The sequence below is a fragment of the Corythoichthys intestinalis genome, chromosome 11, assembly GCF_030265065.1.
Source record: "Corythoichthys intestinalis isolate RoL2023-P3 chromosome 11, ASM3026506v1, whole genome shotgun sequence".
Taxonomy (NCBI): Eukaryota; Metazoa; Chordata; class Actinopteri; order Syngnathiformes; family Syngnathidae; genus Corythoichthys; species Corythoichthys intestinalis.
This window is the reverse complement of record NC_080405.1, coordinates 21,742,414-21,763,652: the sequence shown is the minus strand read 5'-3', so window position 1 is coordinate 21,763,652 and position 21,239 is coordinate 21,742,414. Positions and strand designations below refer to the sequence as shown.

Sequence of the window (21,239 nt, the reverse complement as noted above, 5' to 3'; positions counted from 1 at the left end):
TGAATTAATGAGGTACATATTTGAATGAATTAGAAACAATAATTATCAGCAATGTATTTTTAATCAAAAAAGAAGAAAAACCCAGAATAAAATTAATATCTGTCATGCTAAATTTAAAACTGTATAATTTAACACTTAAGGTTTTGAGCCTTTTGTGTGTTGGGGTTTTTCGCTATTTAAAAAAAAAAAAACTTTTCTAAAATGTGCAAGCACAAACACTGAGGTTGAGGTTAAGGTTGTTTTTTTTTTTTTTTTTTTGGAACAATTTAGGTGCGTTCAAAGTCCCCCTCAGCAAGAACAGTTTCGCAAATGATCACTCCAAATTTGAACATGATTTGTACTTGCGCTTCACCCGACCTCCTCGACCAATGAGATGAGCAGGATTGTCATTGTTCCGTCAGTTCATTGGTCAGAAATCAGGAGAGGCGGGGGAATGCCTTCAACTATGTATTCTTGAAAAGCACCATACTAGTATTTGTTCGTTCTAAAATAAAACAGTATTTTCGATTTTCATGATAATACGGGACAAAGCGTGTCCTTTGTAAACTTAATACGTTTGTTTCTAAATACGGGACGATTCCGTTTTTAAAGGGACGGTTGGTAATCCCATCTGATCTACACAATTGCAAAATACAACCACAATAATAAACGCAAAAGCAGCAGTAGCTAAAGTCAACTGGGAATCTGTTTGCTAGGAGTCACAGGTTTAATATCTGCTGTGGATAGCAAAACATGGAAATTACGATTTATTGCTGGAAGGAGGGCAACTTACTCTGAGGACCTGTTGAATGACACTAACTTTTCATTTTGACACACTATGTAGTGTTAAAAGTTTGTTTATGAAAGTGCTGCTCTGAAATTGGAAAGCATTACCCAAGAGTTAAAATAGACACAAACACTTGCACTCCTTTGCCGACTGGATCCGAAGGTATCATCGACATTTCACGCGAGACCACCATGGGACATTGAATGAGATTGGCACCCAAATTGCCATACAAACCATTGTTCCATAAATGTCTTCCCAGGTAACAAAAAACGAGGTTAGTCAGTAATACGCTATCATTAGCTTTATTGAACGTACGACAATTAAAGAAGCATCGTCTGTCACAAGCTCTTTAGCCCGGGTCCGCCTTTCACTTCTCGGCCCCTCTCTTAAAGGCGTACACCCATATTTATAGTTGTGCATCCAAACAGCAAAATAATTTAAACAAATTAATTTAATAAATATACCATCCACTCCCAGTTTTCCAGCTATGATGGCTCTTTCTCACATTATTCTTTTAATTCATATAAAATGGATTTCTGTAGCCATAAATAACTGTACGCTTCCAAAATCATTGTTTCATTATCTATATTGACTGACTTGCGAATGTAAAAGACCTTTTGAAACTTGAACTGAACCCTGGCTCCATTATCACATGAAGAATTTATTGACTTCATTCTAGTTTGAAAATCAACTGGATATTTTATTCCATAGCCAGATAGAACTTCTGCTGCCGCTCATGCTGTGTTATGCTGGATTGTTGCATTTTGCTAGCAGCATCCGGCAAAAATAGAAGCCTTCTCAGACCACCGTGTAACGACGCAATGGAGATACATTGCAAACGTGGGCTGTGTTTCAGCACATATTGATTATAATTGTTGTTTATCTGGCTGCCGTTTGCTGGGAGGTCAAAGCCGTGATGCATGCGTTATACCTTGGCCTTTAGTCTATCCCAACAATTTTTTGTAAAATAAAAATTGTCTCATTTTTATGAACTGAAAAGTGTATGATGAGTATGTCAACTTTCTTTGAAGTGTTAGGCACAAGACCATTGCTAACCTCAGGACTGTTCATGTTCCGCTGCTTGTTGGATAGGGTAAATCATGGACATAACATTTTAATTATTCAGTAGATATAAAACCTCAACTACACCAAGCGTTGGCCTTTTGTCAGTCTTTCATGGGGTTAATGTGTTGGGCGAGAAAAAACCTGTGACATCACTTAACAGCCACAGGCCCTTTTAAACAGAAAGCACTGTTATCACATGAATTACACAGATGTCCATTAAAGTCAACCTACAAGGCAAATGCCATCACAGCAAGTGACAGGAGCAAACAATATGTTTAATTTCTAGGAACAGATTTTTTGCAAACCCTGGTGCCTAATATTCAAATATTTTATAAGGGGTTGCCTGTGTGCATGTGTGCTTTCTGGCTGGATGCTAAAAGGATCGGACCTTCACAAGGATGATAAAACAACCTTTAATCTTGGCTGCAACACTCAGAGGTGACTGGCATTACGTTTGCTTCATGTATCTGGTGAGGAAAGAAAGAGTTAAATGCACCTTGTCTCTGTTTTAGAACAGACTCAAGGTGAAGAAACTCAAAGCATGATACAATGTACTGTATCTGTCAAGCAGGGTTCATTGAAAGTCGGGGATAAGAGGATGGTCTGGGAATTATTCCAAATTAGCATGCAGTTTTGGAATCTGTTCAACATTCTGCTCTTCATAATTGGCAGATATCCATATTTGGTGGGGGGTCCCTATGTGTGAAGAGTGCATGCATAAGAGATTGGGGGAATAAATGAGTGTAACTTATCAGTTCTTGGAGGAACCATGAGCTCATGTTGGTCATGTTAAATACAGCAGCGCCATCACATTTGACAACGATGCTGAAATATTAAAAGGGTTGCACTCTGTGAGATCATAAAACATGCCCTTGGCCTTCTTGCACTGGCTTTTAGTAACACACATTTATGAACTTTATCACCACGCAGAGTAATCTGATATATAAAGTCAATTTAATGAGTAAACCTTCCTTTGCATGCATTTATTTAAAAATGTGTTTTATGTGTTTTTTTATGAGTGCAACATAAACTAAAAATGGCCTTCAATAGTGTGCAGACCTTTGCTAAGACAGAAAAACTCCCCTTCTGGATGAAAATTTAATTCAATTCAATTCACTTCAATTTTATTTGTATAGTCCTATATCACAACAAGGTTGACTCAAAGGGCTTTGCAGAGGTAATATACACAGTCAGAAACAGTAGATGAATTAAATAAAGTTCAAGTCCAAATCCTGGGCATCCCTCATCCTTAGACCCTCCATGTCGGCAAGGACAAACTCCAAAAACCCTTTGGAAAAAAATGAGAAACCTTGGGGAGAAACACAGTCAGGAGAGATCCACTCACAGGACGGAGAGACAAGATGCACCAGGACTGCTAATGGGAATTAGCAGACGGAGTTACAGTTTGTAGAGATGCAATAGCGTGATGGAACACGAGGAGGCACATCTAGCCAGATGAGACGGGGGAGGGGGGGATTGGCAACAAGGACGTCCATCCAGCCAGGGACCAAAATCAAAATAACTAAGTCAGAATCATCTTTATTGACTAAAAATGTGATAAACAGTCTTGGAATTCATCTTTTTAGATACAACCGACCCAAAAAACATACAGGTAGTGACACATAACCGCCCCCCCCCCTTAAAACTCTAGATGAGGTTCTGATGCAACTATTCACAAAAGGATTAGGCTTCAGAGCAATTTTAATGGCCCAAGCAAAAATTTGATGAGATCAGCAATGATCGTGGGAGATGATTCAGCTGAATAGACTTGACTGGAGAAGAAAGTATGTATGGAGTAAGGAAAGTTCATTAGTCTTGCAGCTTATTCCAGATAACTATTGGCATGAGGTGGGGATCACCCTGAACACACAATATTTGCATAATACATTATATACAGTATACTGTATATATTATTAAGTTCTTATGTAAAACTGTCTTGGAAGTTTTTGTGTAATCATAAAATTGTAATGACACAAACACAGAAAGAGGATGGCAAATATAGAATTGTGTTGATTGCAATGTACTTATGGGACAAGTTAAAGTTTTCTCAGTGCCTTCTATTTTATCTTATAACACAATAACTATAGATGTGTGGCAGCTTGCTGCCTCTCAGCGGTCAATCATGCGACTATATAACACATCTGGTTTGCAGAAGTCAACTCAGTTGATGGAGTTTGTCAAGTGTGTGGTTTGCTGTATTGTGATTGGCTGTTTGTCTAAGACAGGGGTGCCCACTCCTGGTCCTCGAGAGCCCCTATCCAGCTTGTTTTCCATTCCTCCGTCCTCTAACACACCTGAATCAACTAATCAGGATCGTTATCAGGCTGCTGCAGAGCTTGCTGATGAGCTGATCATTTGATTCAGGTGTGTTAAAGGAGGGTGACAAGCTGGATAGGGGCTCCCGAGGACCGGGATTGGGCACCCCTGGTCTAAGATCGATCACATTTTAAACATCGCTAGATGGAAAAAAAATCAGTAAGTGGTTACCTTACTTGACTGGGTGTTGATGGCTCAGTCCATTGGAATTTAAACATCTTGGTCAATGCGCCAACTCATTAAGATATGAAAAATTTTATAAGCCCCTCACAAACAAGACTACTATTCAGAAAAAAAGCAAACCCTCAAATTCATAAATTGCAGTGATAGCTTGGATTGACATCTGGATCAGCCAACTGTGAGGAAAGTTGCAAGACGAAGTAGGCCAGTGACTGTGTGACACACTGGCAGTGAAGCAGATGTCACTGAGATGCGCACATTTTCTCTCATGTCATTACTCCACCAGCCTGATGCCCCTATTATGTCTCAAATCATAAATCCTTGACACATAATTTTGTCACAATCCCTCAGGTTAAATCTGCAAATGGTTTGTGCCGGATGTGAAAAAGCGCAATAGCTTTCACTGTCTCTCTGTACTTGGAAGGTACTGTCTTAGTATCTTAGTAGTGTTTTGATTTGCTCACATGATATCCATTGATTTTAATCTCTTACCACCAATGCGTTTGATAGTATTGCAAAGACAGTGAAACATGTAATAACAAGGAGCAATATGTAGTACAAACTTTAACCTGTTTTTAAATTATAATAACATGCTTTATATTACACTTTTTTTTTTACATATTGTGGACCTGCTTGCTAGAAAATTTCTGCTTACTTCAGTCCATTTTCAGGGATACTTACAGTAACAATCCCTATAGAGAATCCAAGCACCCCCCTTAATTTATGAGAACTGTACAATTTATTTCTTTATTAATTTTTTGCTTTGTCTCAATTTTTAGAGGCTAGAAAAGTGTAAAAATGTAAAAGCCATGCAGCACTAGGCTGGAGTGTAAAATTCTAATGACAAAAAGAAAATACTCCCCTTTCTTAAAATATTTATTTTAATTCACTTCAACACTCCCTTCTGAACACTGAGCTATTCATGATCTGAGTGGAACTGTTATAAACAGTGAAAGTATAGTGTACCTTACTTTTACCAGGATGTAGCACATTTCTTACCTTTCACCTCTCAATATCAACACAGTATCACTACAAAGCCAGTTTGTTTTTTAAACTGTTTTTGCTGCTGTTTTCTTGTCATAAGGTAGGATTATTTTTCTAGCTAGGAAATGTCACATGTCGTCAAACCGGACAACTTTTAAATTGGAATGAGACAGGTAGCCAAAGTGGGGCCAATGAACATGTGCGTGTTTGTGCGCGCATGTAAAACACATTCCTGAGTAATCTGCCTTTTGGTTGCCAGTAAAAGTGAGCTTGTCAGAAGAGATACCAGGGAGAGGATAACTACAGTATATTATTATTCAATTTAGTACTTCATCATTAGCCTGGAACTCCAGACTCACCGCTGTTCCAGCTATAGAGTCCGGGACCCAGCTCCTTATTGGCCTCTCGAGCCCGAACGAAATCGTCCGTGCAATCAGATTTGTTTATTTGCGTGACGTGTTCTTAACGGGCTACGTCACTCTTGCGCATCAGACGTCGTCTGCACAACAACACAGATGGCGAATGGGAGAGCCAAGTATATGTTCCTATCCGCTGTAAATTCAGTATTAAATGACCAAAAACACATTGAGTCGCTAAAACCAACAGTGTGTCTCGCGCTAAACCAACAGTCTGTCTCGCGCTAGCCATGTTGAATAAACTTCTCAGTTCTCTGCTCTCCTCGTATGTTTACGTCCTTGCACTAGAGTTTCTTGTCGCTTTACCAATGTCATGTCTGCCCGTTGCTGATTGGCCCACTCCGCTGTCTCTTTGCTGTGGCTTGCTCCGCCCAGGGAATTTGATCCGCGGAACAGTCGCCAGTCTCTATAGCTAAAACATCAGTGAGTCTTGATACTTCATCGTCATCATTATTTTATTCAGCACCATTGAAAATCATTGTCAAGTCATACACAAGTTCCCCAACTAATTCCAAGGTACAAGTTTTTGTATTCACTGTCAGTAGGCTTGTTTATTCCAAAAACATGCATACTCTCAATGTGCATGTTGATGAGATGTTGCATCCAAATGGGTTGAATGGAGACTTCCCATGCACATTTTTAAGCCTGCCAAATGTCATTCAAATTTCTGGGCTGTTGGGTGCTAAACTTGTACCCCTGTTAAGCTTTGATCCTAGAATTTCCTCTCCCAAAACCTTTACAATTGTGGAAAGAAAAACAGATCACATTTATCCGGAATATATCTGAAGACATTGTCAGGTCAATTAGCACTGACATGTCTAATACAGTATACCTGTGCATTCAATGGTGGGATTTTCTTAGCATTCAAAAATGCCAATATTGTTTTTTTCCCTCTAGCTTGAAAATCTATTTTAGATATTAAACTAGGGATGTCCCGAGCCGATCACGTTATTGGAAATTTTTCAGAGGATCGGAATCGGGTGAAAAGGATTGGGTTTGTAATTTAAAAAAATATATATTTGGCTTTCTGCTTCATGCTCATACAGCCTCTCACTCTCCCTCCTCCTACTTTTCTTGGACAACAGTGCCCTGGAGTTATTTGAGCTATTTGAAGTTAAAGATGATTGACAGGGGTGTAGCTTTGATCTTGACAGAGAAGCTTGGTCGCTCTACAATCAAAGGTGCACATCTGTCAAACATCGTTTAGCTTGTTAAAAACTAGTGGTAGTGTCCTGTGGCAACTCAATGAAAGTGAGAGGCTGTTCTCAGCAGCGTGAGTGGATTTGAGTGGACTCACTGAATAAAGCAATTAATAAAGACAAGCATTTTTCTATGTTATTCTTGTTTGAAAAATAATTCACATTATGAAGGCAACACAGTGGGACAGTAACATATTTAAAACCCTTTCTTTTTTAAGCAACACTTTTTTGTTTTTGTTTTTTTTTTGGTATCTCAAAATCATGTGAATGGGGTACAAAAATATGCGATTGGGACGTCCCTATATTAAACAGATGTTGAATCTATCTTTCTGTGAGTAGTCTTTACATGCACCACAAATTCATTCTAACATCCATGTTAGAAACCACATTAAGGTGCAGGTGGCGTAAGTTTTTCAACTCAGTAACATTGTGAATCCTAAGGGCCGTTTACATGGTGATGTTGCGACACCAAGACGCAACGATTGTGTTGCAGAATGGCCTCACCTTTACACGGTGATGAAGAAAACGGAATGCGAAGACGCAAACTTTTGATTCCGGCCTTCAAACCAGAACGATTCAATTGCGGGGATTGCTCCGCAACCATATAAATGGAACGCTCTCGCTCCGATGACGTCACCACTCGCACATGTCAACTTGGGCATGCGCAGGCGCTGCTACTAAACATTCAAAACAGCAAACATGGTGGAGCCTATCACAACAAACTATGGGCAGGAGGCTTGGTACACCCTTAACCGTTTTCCAGGTAATCATAGGGCATATACTGTATAGGCACACAGACTTTCACAATCACAATCACAGATATAGAGAATTTAAAGTGTTCAATCAGCCGACAAACTAGTTTGGCTTCTGGTAAAACAAAGAATCAACTAAAGGTCCTCCTTATCACTTTCAAAGTTCTTTACGGTCTGGCTCCATCTTATCTATCTGACCTCCATCTTATAAACACTCCTCCCCGACCACTCTGCTTCTATTCTACTCTTCACCTTTCTGTCCCATGTGCCCATCTTGTCACCTACACTTCCAGGGCTTTTAGCCACTCTGCCCCCCAGTCTGCAAATCTCTACCATCTGATCTTCGTAATATATATATATATATATATATGTATATATATATATATATTTTTTTTACCACTTTTCAAATCCAGACTCAAAACATATCTGCTCATATTGTGATACCCAGTTTGACTTCTGTTGTGTTTTGTATTACGACTTCTTAATTTCCTGTTACTTTGATCTGTGTTTGCTAGGTTTAATATGTATTCCTTGTACAGCGACCTTGATTGTTTTGAAAGAAACTTTGAAGAAAAAAAAAGTTTTATTATACTTATTATTATTATTTTTATACAAAGCCATAGCTCATGATTGGAACCTTAATCTCAGAACTGTGGGATGGACACACTCATCCACCTTAAATCCACAACTTAAACCTTAACATTCAACTACTTAAACTTTTTTTCCCCCAGTAAATAACCATATAATTTTATGTACTATACAGGGTGACCCCAAAAAAAGTTTACACTGCCATAATACAACTTAAATGCCATGTTTATTCAGCTTAGAATTAGAATTTAATCACAAATTATACATTATTGTAAAGAACATGTACAGTACACTCCATTTTTCAATGTGTCCTCCCTTAAGTGTCACAACAGCCTCCAGGCGCCTGCGGAACGTTTGACAGGTCTTCTTTATGTAGGATGCTGTCATCTTTTCCCAAGATCTAACAATGGACCTCTCCAAGGCTGCCACAGAAGTTTGTGGCTTCTTACAGGCACTGTCCTCCACAGTTGCCCATATGCTATAATCCAGAGGATTGAGATCTGGACTCTGGGGTGGCCACATATCACCTTGTCAATCAACTTTTTGGTCCGCACAGATCGGCACTTCCAGACCCAGGTTTTCGTGAGGCTGTTCCAGTATCTTTCAGCTTCTTTTTAACTTTGTAGACTGCACATCTGGATATTCTCAGATTTGCTGCAATCTCAGTAGGTGTCAGACCGGCACGCAGCAATTCAGGTACAGCTAAAGTTTTCTTCATTTTCAGCAGAAGCACAGGAATTGTAGAGACGAGAGATTACCAGCTGCATTGAGTGACCTTAATGAATCACTTAAGCATGACAACCTATTTAAATATGTTTCAATGGCTTTTAAACAAGCAGTCAACTGAGTGTAAACATTTTTTGGGTTACCCTGTACATTTAATGTACCTTCATTCTACTCCAATATTGGTATGAATGGTAAGCTGTTGATGTGGATCCCACAGAGCCTGAGACCAGGAATAGTGAACGTTTGTATTTAATAAGTATAACAAAGGGAGCACTCCAAAATTATGAGTATAACAGAGTACAACTGAGTGTTAGGATTCCCGGAATGGAGGGGATCTTTATGCAGACACAGGCACGGTGTGGCAATAAACCAAAATGCTTTATTGTGTCCAACACAAAAGCAGTGGAACTCGATGATCGGGGTCGTCGAGTGGGTGTGAGGTGATGAAGCTCAGGAAGGATGGCAGGCATGAAATCCGACAAGGGGCGCGCAAAAAACAGGACCTGGGACGAGAGCAAAAAATGTCTTGAGCCGGTGATCAGAGCAATAAGTGAAGAATGCGAGATACAACTGACTTAAGCCTGAGTTATACTTCCGCGTCAGACCTACGCCGTCAAGGAAGAATCGAGTTACGACCCTACGCCGTAGCCTGACGCGCACCTCTCGATTTTTGTAACCTTCGCGTCGCGTAGACGCGTATGACGTAGCGAAAATGGACTGTGATTGGTCCGCTCAGACTGTTGTTTCCGGTTTACCGCGAAAACACCGCCATTGTACAATAGAATCAAACATTGTTTTCTACACGCAAAAATGGACCAAGCTGACGGGAGTATCATCGAAGAGCAAGTCTCGTCAAGAAATTATTATTGTGATTGCCAAATGGCAAGGTCGGCGATCGAAAAAATAAATAAATGGAAGAACCACCGAGACGTGGGTGGTCGGAATCGAGTGGCCACACGAAGCGGTGACCCAGTCGGCCAAAAACTGCCAACTTTTTATCACTTTATGTCGTACTTTTGGTTGGTGCACTTCATCATTTACTGTGTACATATGTTTCAAGTATATGAAGAATAAAGCACAGATTTGGTGTCAAAAGAGTTGTTTTGATCTTTAATTTTCAATAACAGACAGTTCACACACACAATACATCATCACTGATTGAGAGTGCCTCGGTGCTTTTTATGATAACCTTAAAATCAAGCCTCCCAACGCAGTTTGGGAAGTTCCCTAGACACCAGAAATCTGCTATGGCTTCCCACTGGCTGGTTGTAGGACACGGCAAACAAATCAGGCTGGAGGGCTTTGCAGACCTTGAACGCAGTGCTCGACGCCAGTTTGAAGCTAGCCGCCACAGCTAGCTCTCTACACCCGAGTCTAAAACTCTCTATGCGGCATCAAAAGTCGGCCAGACCGCCTCGAAACCGTCTTCTGCGTCGCCTGCCCGTCAACATTTGTATGTTCCATATTTATTCAGTGTTGATGAGCAGAATATTTACTTTCAAGAGTTCCATCTTGCATTGTTTATTTTTCTCCGACTAGCGGAAGTAAACAAGCATGCCCCAAAACCGTACAAACATAACGCCACGTCCCTCTAGTTGCTTGGCGGTGAATTACAGAGCAACGCGTTCCCTCACCGCAGAACTATCGAATGTCGAATGACGCCGTAGTCGCTACGCCGTCACCGCAACGCGGGAGTATAACTCAGGCTTTAGCAAACAGACACGTTGATCGGGCGACGAGGTGGCAGCATCCACTGCTTATAAAGAGGGCTGATTATCATCACCATCACCTGTGGCCGCTCATCCCGTCTGTCGTGCAATCTGTAATCAAAATAAAAACAGGCACACCTGCAGGAGGTGGGCCAGGGCTCAGGAGGGAGGAGCAGGAGCCCTAACACTGAGGGAGCATACCAAAAAATGCGAGTATAACAAAGTACAACTAAGGGAGCACGCCAGAAAACGCGAATATAACCAAGTACAAAAATCCGATTACTAAATCCAATATAGCACAAAAATAAAAAATGATCAAACTACGACAGACCCGTAGAAACGTCGAGAAGCACGAAGATGATGAGGCACACGCAGTGTTAAGCAAGGCAAGTAAGCAAGCAATAGTCCGACACATGCAGATGGTAATAAACGTACTTAAATATTGCGTTCCTAATGAGCCACAGGTGTGTCGCATTGCGCCGCCCATCTGGCTCAATCAGGTGCTGAATGAAAACAAAGGAACTGAGAACGCACACAACATGACAAGTATTTATTAGCTGGGTACTTTAAAATTCATGTGTATCATGATCAAGACCTAATTTTATTCATGGCAGTATTATGGGGGTTGGTTAGCACGACACCTCACAGTTCTGAGGTCAAGAGTTTCAATCAGGCTCTTACTTTCCTGTGTGGAGTTTGCGTGTCCTCCCCATGCCTTTGTGGGTTTTCTCCCACATCCCGAAAACAATCATAGGTTTGTTGAATACTTTAAAATGTCCTTCGGTGTCAGTGTGAAAAGTTGTTGTGCACTACAACAACCACTTTACTGTGAGCCATGCCTCTTGCCTACAGTTAGTTGAAATAGGCTCCAGCACCCCCACAATCATTGTGAAGAAAAGTGATATGGAAGAAGAATGGCTTTATTTAAAGCGTTTCTAAAGTAAATACTTTTGCATTAAATATTTCAGAAAATACACATTCAAGCTGAAACATTTTAGGAATATCCCTTTCTTAAGGGAACCATTTTGTTGATGCCACCTTACCGATACATTGACAATTCATGGTGTGCAGCCTATAACTATTCATCGTCTATTAGGTTCATAGTGACTAACAATTACAATTACCCACCTCGGCCTGATGTGTATGTGTGGAGTTTCTAAATCAAACTCAGCGGAGTAAGTCACAGCCAATGTCGCTTTCTCCATTGTGTCTAATGCGGCAAAATATCTATTTGTCCTGTCTTCATCCAAACAGGCACCATAGTTGGCACAGAATATATGGCCCACGTTAACCTGAATGGAATGGAAACCCTGACCTTTTGCACATAAACACTAACAGAGGTTGGAGTCTGGGGTTGTTAGTTTGAATGATATCTCAATTCCCACTTCACCGCCTTGGAAAAGAAATACCACCGCCTCTCCCATGTCAGCAGCAGTAATTCAGATATTTCGTGTTGGCCTTATAACACCACTGTAGGTGGCACATGCTGCAGAGGTGGCAAATGACCAAATGAAGTGAAGTTATTGACATCTTTGTGGATAAAACGTGTTTATCATCATTGTGTAATAGATTCTCAATGTTGTTGTTGTTTTTTTAAATCAGAATTTTATCTTAAATTAAAGGATGACATTCCGAAATCATGCAGTAGTAAAAAACTGTATGTTCTGAATTACATGCTGGACACATTCCCTCTTTTCCGTACAAATCATCAACCGTCCTTTTTCCACATTTGCAAATTGTGTTAATTCAAAGAAAAAAAAAACTTAAACAGCATTTCATGAATTTTACATGGATGCTATTAGAAAACCGGTTCAGCAGTATCCCGAGGCAATCACTTCCAGTCATTTGCAGCGAAAAGAATCACTGTGCCATAGATAACTGAAATTAAACACCAAAAAGGAAATGCATTCAAACTAAACTGAACACCTGATGTTAACGCATGAATAATAATTATTATACATTCATTCATTCATTCATTTTCCATGCCGCTTTTCCTCACGAGGGTCGCGGAGGAGCTGGAGCCTATCCCAGCCAACTACGGGCAGTAGGTTTCATCCAAAATGTTTGTTGTATGTTTTTGTTAAATACTGGTTTGTAACTACTATTGATGTATATAACCATGTTTCTCATGTTGGCAGAGCACATTAAGAACAGCAGGCATAGTATGATGTTGATTAATGACTTGACATCAGCTATGATTCTTTCTCAAGTAGTAATGCGTGTTTATCACTCAATAGGGAATACTATCAGCCTTCAAAAAGGACCAATAAAAAGTATCACATAAAATGAATAATACGCTTCAAATATTATTGAATTTAAATTTTACATAAATTTAATCTAATCTAATTTAATTTAAAAAAAAAATCTACATCAACACATTTATTCTTATCTGTCATTGAGTCATGTCTATTGTCAAGATCACATCAGCAACTGACGGGCATCTATTCTGAAAGCATGTTATCCAATCAGGTGGGTTAGGACCCTATGAATCTGAAGGAAGGCCAATTTATCTCTATTAGTTTGGTGAGTGATGGGCGAATTAACCACTAAGGTTTGTTTTTAAGTAGAAAGGTATTTTATTACACACACAAGATATACAGAATATTTAAGGCACTACAATGTCAGCTGAAAAAGTTGCTGTGAGATTGTTTTCTAAAATCACCCTATGTATGTCCACGTCAATGTTATGACAATGTTTTTTTTTTTTTTTTTTTTTTTTTACGGTGATGGCGGTTAAGGTCCAGTTGTAGTTGTGACTATCCCTATAGGAATCAATCATCTGTAAAAAAAACAAAAAAACAAAAAAAAACTTATTTTAACATTACACTCATAACTACCACACATAATAAATTCATTTGCATCTAATTTAATGTTGCAAGTGTCTACAATTGATCTTTAAACAATAGATAATTGCAAATGGCTGAAATAAGATAAGAACAGTGAAGCTCCTACTTCATAATGACTGCTTACTTTGTAGTCAGTTTGTTGCACTTTTGGTAAACGTTTTGCCCATATTTTACTTTAGTCAATGCTCTAATAAATGTACAATTGAGTAGGCAATACTGTATTGACCACCTGATGCAGTACAGTACTTTGAATGTTTATCCTACTGAATATTTCATTATAAGATTTTTAAATGTATGATTCTGTAATTACTTTGAGATCAATCTTTGCTGTTAAGTGCATAATAATGATTTATTGATATAGTCACTGCAACAATAACTTTTGCTTTTTATTTGCCAAGCTTTATCCTAAAAGTAGATATTAAATAGATAAAAATAGTTCTTGACTCTTTTGTAAGTCTGGTATATCGGAGTTCATAATTCATCTCTGTAAGGCCTCTGATGTAAAGTAAAAAAAATATTTATTACTCATAATTTTAAAAGTACGCTTCTGTGTTTGCCTAATATATTTTAGTATTTGAAAACATTTTTGTGCAGCAAGTGAAGTTAGTTGTTCTCTACCAACACAAAAAGTTAGGACTGTTAAAAAAATTCTGACACAATAAATAAATACGTCAAGAAAAAAATACAATTTCTCTGCATTCGTCACTGCAGCCTTTTGGCTTGTATCTCATTAATAAACAGCTAGTGTATGTACTATTTCTTTTCCTCTCGCAGAGATCTAGAATGCATGACTGCCAGTGCACTGACGTGGAAGGAGCTCATGAAATATATACAGTATAAAACTGCATGAGGCTTTTTGTAAGCTCAACCCAATCCCTGTCTAGAAACCCTCAGTGGCAAATAATCATGGCTTGACTTGGCTGCCTAGGAAGGAGCTGATGCTACACTGTGATCCCCAGTAACATGACTGACTCATTTCTATTCCCAGCAGGTCCAATATGAACTTAACATCCAGTCATTTAAGAAGAGAACAGGATGACTGCTGCACCACAGGAATGACATGAGATGTGATTAAATAATTCTGCTCTCTAAAGAGCAGATATGGGTTTGCGTCATCAACTTAGAAACTTCATTAAAACGTCATTGTGGAGGCACACAGATGAAAAGGAAAAATGTTTGTGCCTGGAGTCCATTAAAAACAGTTATAGATAACCTTTTTTGCATTAGTGTTTTTTCAAGAATTTTCCCTTTTTTTTTTTTTACTTGCCTGTGCCAAACTTGGACGACTCAGTCACGTATGTTCACCGGTAAACATAAAAAAAAATAGAAATAAAATTAAAGAAATAAGATGGTTCCTCCTTCGGAGATCTAACATAAATAGTAATAAATCACCATTTTAATAATTGAAATAAACTACCCATCAATCAGGGGTAGGGCTGAACAATTTGGGAAATAACCTACTGTCATTGTGTAATTGTGTGTTTGTGTTTATATACAAGTACTGAGATTTAGCATGCAGTATATCCAGTAGAGCTGGGAATCTTTGGGCACCTAACGATTCGATTACGATTACGATTCAGATGCTCCGATTCGATTATAAAACGATTATTGATGCACCCCCCTCCTTTTTTTTTTTTTTAATGTTTTGTACATTAGTTCCAAAAGTGTTCAAAAATACTCTCAGGCTAAACCAAACTACTATTTCAGTATCAAGTTAACATATAGCAGTAAAAAATATACAAAAATAACAGTAAATAAAAAGCTCCAGTCCCCATTCTATATCAGCAGCTTTAAACTACATTCAATTATTTTAATGTTGTGAATAAACCGTTAAAGTTGTTAAATTGCTCCCGTCATTCCATAATTTCCCTTTTTTCTACTTTCGACATGTGAAAGTTTTAAAACTATTTTAAAGATAGATTCAAGTCAATATTTTACAGATTTAGGAGTATTTAGATAAAAAGTTAATTAGGTTTGCTTGGAAGGTTCGCTACAACAGCCTTGCAGGGAAGTGTACTGCTTTAAGATGGCGGCCGTTTACTACGCCTGCTTTTGTAGCTGTTGCTGCTAACGCTACCGAATCTCTATTGCATCTAGTCCTATATAAATGATATCTACCGTAACATTATGTGGATGTTCTTTGTGGCAGCTTTTCGGCAGCAGTCAGGTATGTTTTTTTTTTTTTTTTTTTTATCTCGTGGCATGAGTTGAGCTAGAGCCGTGAGTTGAGCATCGGCATTACCCGAGGGGCCGGGTAATGAGAAGCATGATGTTTAGCTACTCTCGCTCCTCATTGTCCCGAAGACCGCGCGTGTGTTGTACTTCCGCTTTACTTTGCATATTTCAATAACCGGAATTTGGATGTTTGTGAATCGTTCTCGAATCTTCCACGGCCGAATCGCGAAATAATCTACAAATCGGAAATTTTGCACACCTCTAATATCCAGAACCATGTAAAGAGGGTTGCGACACTCCCATAGGGATCCATTATACAATTTTACTTCTAGGTACTTCCGGGTAGTGGAGCCTCAGTTGGTTCCAAACATCGCTTTGACGAGGGCACATTCATACGAATGGCTGGCTGTCAAGTATATTCGGAGGTAAGCTGATGAAAAAAACAATCCCTTTTGAATTTTCAACAGTGTGTATTCTATCAGAGGCGCTTTATGGTGTATATGTTGAGCTTTAATTGTATGTGCGTGGTGTAATTATACATATATTTTATCTTGACGAGCGATTTTATCCTACTTTTTAAGCTAAGTCTGCTAACTGGGAATTTATCGCCAGGGATAAATTCATCAAGTCACTACCTATTTAAATTGTCAACTCTTTCAGAGGCCCTTTGTGACGTACACACTCGTCTGAATTTGTGAGTAATGGTAGACGACCGGCTATCACGTGCTTATTTGCTCGATTTTGTAAGCTTAGAACTAAGGTATCAAAATCATGGAAGAGTACCAAGTCAATGCATGACAACCTGTATTCTTTACACCAAAATGTTTGACATTATTATATTTTAGAGATGAAAATGAAATGAATGAATGAAATGAAATGAAAAAGTGAAGACAACAAATAATAGACACAAACCTATAATGAAAACTAATTTAATATTATTTTATTTAGGTAACATTTTCATGAGCCACATCATGCTGCTGCTTCTGCTGGGGACAGCTGCTGGTGACTGCTGGCGGTGGGCACTAAGGCCATTTTTAAATAGCAACAAACAAACAAACAAACAAACAAACAAACAAACAAACAAACAAACAAAAAAAGCCTTTCATGTTTTGACGGCCGGCCATTGCCATCCATTTTTTCTGCTGGTCTTGGTCCTTGGGAAAACCATGCTGCACAACCAACCATCACAGGCCACTGATCTATAAAATGTTGGGCGTAAACAATGAACCATGACACCAGGTTCACCAGTTGTTCAATAAAAAATATGATTTTCTTTAACAAAATGTAATAAGTTGTTATTGGTATACATTACACCATGTTGAGGAAAATAATAAAATTTTGTTCCTGTCGTGCAATCATTTATGTTGCTTGGGTCCAAACTAAATGAAAAATCACTCTAAAGAGGTACAGGTTTGGTTTTGCTAAAATTAGAGGCTATATTCAAAATTTAGTTAAGTTATGCTGGAAATATTTATTAAATGTCATTTCTTTGTGTGTCAGATCTATAAAAGTCTATAAAAAATGAAAATGTACACACATATTTATATAAGCATTAGAAAGTACAACAGGAAAAAAAAACTGGAAAATAGAATTTAAAAGTCATGACCACAAACCCAAACTTTTTGGGAAACAAAAGTGTTTTATATTTCAATGCGACAAAACAAATTAGGAACTACCACCAAGAACTTGGGAACAAAATACTATTATGTTATACATGGTGTTATCTTTAATATATTACCACATGTAGGTGAATCAAGGAAATCTAGACATTCTCTGGAAAAACAGTATTCTAGTTGTGAAAAAATAAAAACCTATATCATCTTGCCTTTCAAAGTAAAAGTCGATTTCCCATACTAATGCTAACACAAACATGATACTTTCACTCCACAACATGGGAAAGTTCCTATCTGCGTAACAGTTACATACATAGTTTTCAGTTGTCTCCTTACCACTCCAAATGTAAAACTAGCATTTACATATAGTATGTTATAATGCAATAACATAATCAAACAAGTACTTGGACACATGATTTTAGCAATTTTTTCATAAATGTCGCAATTACCGCTGTCAGTTCCATTGAAAACCACTTCAGGGTTGCTTGTGCTTGGAACTACTCAAGCCCTACATGAACCACATGACCACCCGCGGCGAGATCAAAGAGTGTCGCAACCCTTTTTACATGGCCCTGAGTGTACCCCCAACATGCCAATTGATACAATGAATGAAGGAATGAATTAATTCCCACATTTTAGTGGATATTTGTTTTAGGTGAGGCCTAAATGAGGAATAACACCAAATTCAATTCATTCAATGTAGCAAAAAAAAAACAGTTTGCCATCATGATATGATATTGATAAATTGATTGACTAAACTTTGAGCCTCGTAAACATGTAACGTAATGATGCTTTTGCTGGTAGTAGAGGTCCTTTTGTTGTTAGGGGCCGTATAGCTGGACTTCTCATGGGTTCTTAAATTACTAGCTAAGGCCCTGGGCTGAGCCATTGCCGCCACTGCCTTCTGCCTGGCTGGCCTCACATGAACAAACAGCGCATGGTGGACCGCCTGTTTTGGACTCCCTAAGAGTTCATCCAACACAGCGCTTGACTATGAGAGACCCGGGGCTACTCATCTCAATGAAGCCCTTGATCCTCCCGTGTTTGTGGCAATGCCGAATTGAAACATTTTACAAAGCAGAATAAAAATCAAACCCTATCTCACACGCTTCAGAATGTTTGACTGTTCAGTTTAACTTGCATCCAACAAAGGTTTTGATGGGGACTGTATCTCAAATGTTTAAATCGCTTTATTAATTCCATACACTGGCCTATTAGGAATGTTGTATTATTATGTTGCCCGTGAAAATTTTTAGTTGCATTGAGCAATCGAGCTATGCGTGTTTAGAGCTGAACACCATCTTAGTCATAGCTGCTTCTCATTGTGTCATTCTATTTTTGCCACAAAAATTTCACTTTAAAATCAAGCAGTACTTTGTCAAAGTTTTAAGATGTGTTGAAACTTATTCACTCTTCCTAATTAGACTAATATAAATTGGCTCAAGTGAACTGTGGAGATTTTCCCGACACCACAAAAGGCTTCTCCAGTCACTGATAGCCTCCGTGACTGTGAGTGAATTGGTTTGTTATATGCGATGTATTGCAGTGGGCCACAGTCATTTCCCTGAGTTGGGTGTTGTGATGCTTTAGTGCCTCAATAAAACTGGCCTATATACCTCTGATGATTCCACCCACTCCAGAAAGCGAAATATACACCTCTGAGAAATTTACCGTACTCTGGAATGTGATGCCAATGCAATTAGTGTCGGAGAGATGAGCAAGCATGAAAAATCCTTTTTAGCAGGCCTTAGAGCCGATACAAAGGCAATGCATCTCAGTTTTACAGCCCCATTGCTTATTCCTTCTTATTTGATGCTGCTATCCAAGATGAAGCAGCCACTAGGGAATTATTGTGACAGCACAATGTATTACACTTTGCACTTAAGCATAATGTCTATGATAAAGACTGACCTAGGGAGACTAGAGGGCAATAATTAAAAAAGTTCTACTGGCTTTTTATTACTTGACAAAACAATTCAGAGAGCAAAGTAACACACTCATCTTAACTACTTTATATAATTATCTGCTAATCATAACATCAATAAACAATACTGAAGCAACCACCCTATTCATTCTCAACAGTTCATTATTTTGTGACAAATCTGTAACCTTTCCATTTCATATTGTACTTGGGTGGCATAACATTTAAGTGATCCATCCATCCGTCCGTCCGTCCGTCTGTCCGTCCATCCATCCATCCTCCCACCCACCCACACTGTACTAAATTCTGGATTGTCTAGCCTATACATGCTTACAGGTAACGGAACAATATCAACATAGAATGCATGTTCATTTTCAACAAAATAATAGTTATATATAATATATATAATATATATAGACACATATACACTCATCGGCCACTTTATTAGGTGCACCATGCTAGTAACGGGTTGGACCCCCTTTCGCCTTCAGAACTGCCTCAATTCTTCGTGGCATAGAATCAACAAGGTGCTGGAAGCATTCCTCAGAGAGTTTGGTCCATATTGACATGATGGCATCACACAGATGGTGCATATTTGTCGGCTGCACATCCATGATGCAAATCCCCCATTCCACCACATCCCAAACATGCTCTATTGGATTGAGATCTGGTGACTGTGGAGGCCATTTGAGTACAGTGAACTCATTGTCATGTTCAAGAAACCAGTCTGAGATGATTCCAGCTTTATAACATGGCGCATTATCCTGCTGAAAGCAGCCATCAGAAGTTGGGTACATTGTGGTCATAAAGGCATGGACATGGTCAGCAACAATACTCAGGTAGGCTGTGGCGTTCCAACGATGCTCAATTGGTAACAAGGGGCCCAAAGAGTGCCAATAAAAGATTCCCCACACCATTACACCACCACCACCAGCCTGAACCGTTGATACAAGGCAGGATGGATCCATGGTTTAATGTTGTTGACGCCAAATTCTGACCCTACCATCCGAATGTCGCAGCAGAAATCGAGACTCATCAGACCAGGCAATGTTTTTCCAATCTTCTATTGTCCAATTTCGATGAGCTTGTGCAAATTGTAGCCTCAGTTTCCAGTTCTTAGCTGAAAGGAGTGGCACCCGGCATGGTCTTCTGCTGCTGTAGCCCATCTGCCTCAAAGTTCAATGTACTGTGTGTTCAGAGATGCTCTTCTGCCAACCTCGGTTGTAACGGGCGGTTATTTGAGTCACTGTTGCCTTTCTATCAGCTCGAACCAGTCTGGCCATTCTCCTCTGACCTCTGGCATCAACAAGGCATTTCTGCCCACAGAACTGCCGCTCACTGGATATTTTTTCTTTTTCGGACCATTCTCTGTAAACCCTAGAGATGGTTGTGCGTGAAAATCCCGGTAGATCAGCAGTTTCTGAAATACTCAGACCAGCCCTTCTGGCACCAACAACCATGCCACATTCAAAGTCACTCAAATCACCTTTCTTCGCCATACTGATGCTCGGTTTGAACTCAGGAGATTGTCTTGAACCATGTGTACATGTCTAAATGCACTGAGTTGCCGCCATGTGATTATATATATATATATATATATATATATATATATATATATATATATATATATATATGCTACAGTGGGGCAAATAAGAATTTAGTCAACCATCAATTGTGCAAGTTCTCCTACTTGAAAAGATTAGAGAGGCCTGTAGTCAACATAGGTAAACCTCAACCATGAGAGACAGAATGTGAAAAAAAACCCCCAGAAAATCACATTGTTTGATTTTTAAAGAATTTATTTCCAAATTAGAGTGGAAAATAAGTATTTGGTCACCTACAAACAAGCAAGATTTCTGGCTGTCAAAGAGGTCTAACTTATTCTAATGAGGTCTAATGAGGCTCCGCTCGTTACCTGTATTAATGGGACCCGTTTTAACTCATTATCGGTATAAAAGACACCTGTCCACAACCTCAGTCAGT

General features: G+C 39.0%; 1 protein-coding gene across 2 annotated transcripts in view; it reads left to right on the top strand.

Annotated features, from left to right (window-relative positions):
* klhl4 (kelch-like family member 4) overlaps positions 1-21,239 on the top strand; it is a 69,539-nt gene that overhangs the window by 6,122 nt on the left and 42,178 nt on the right. The window lies entirely within an intron of this gene.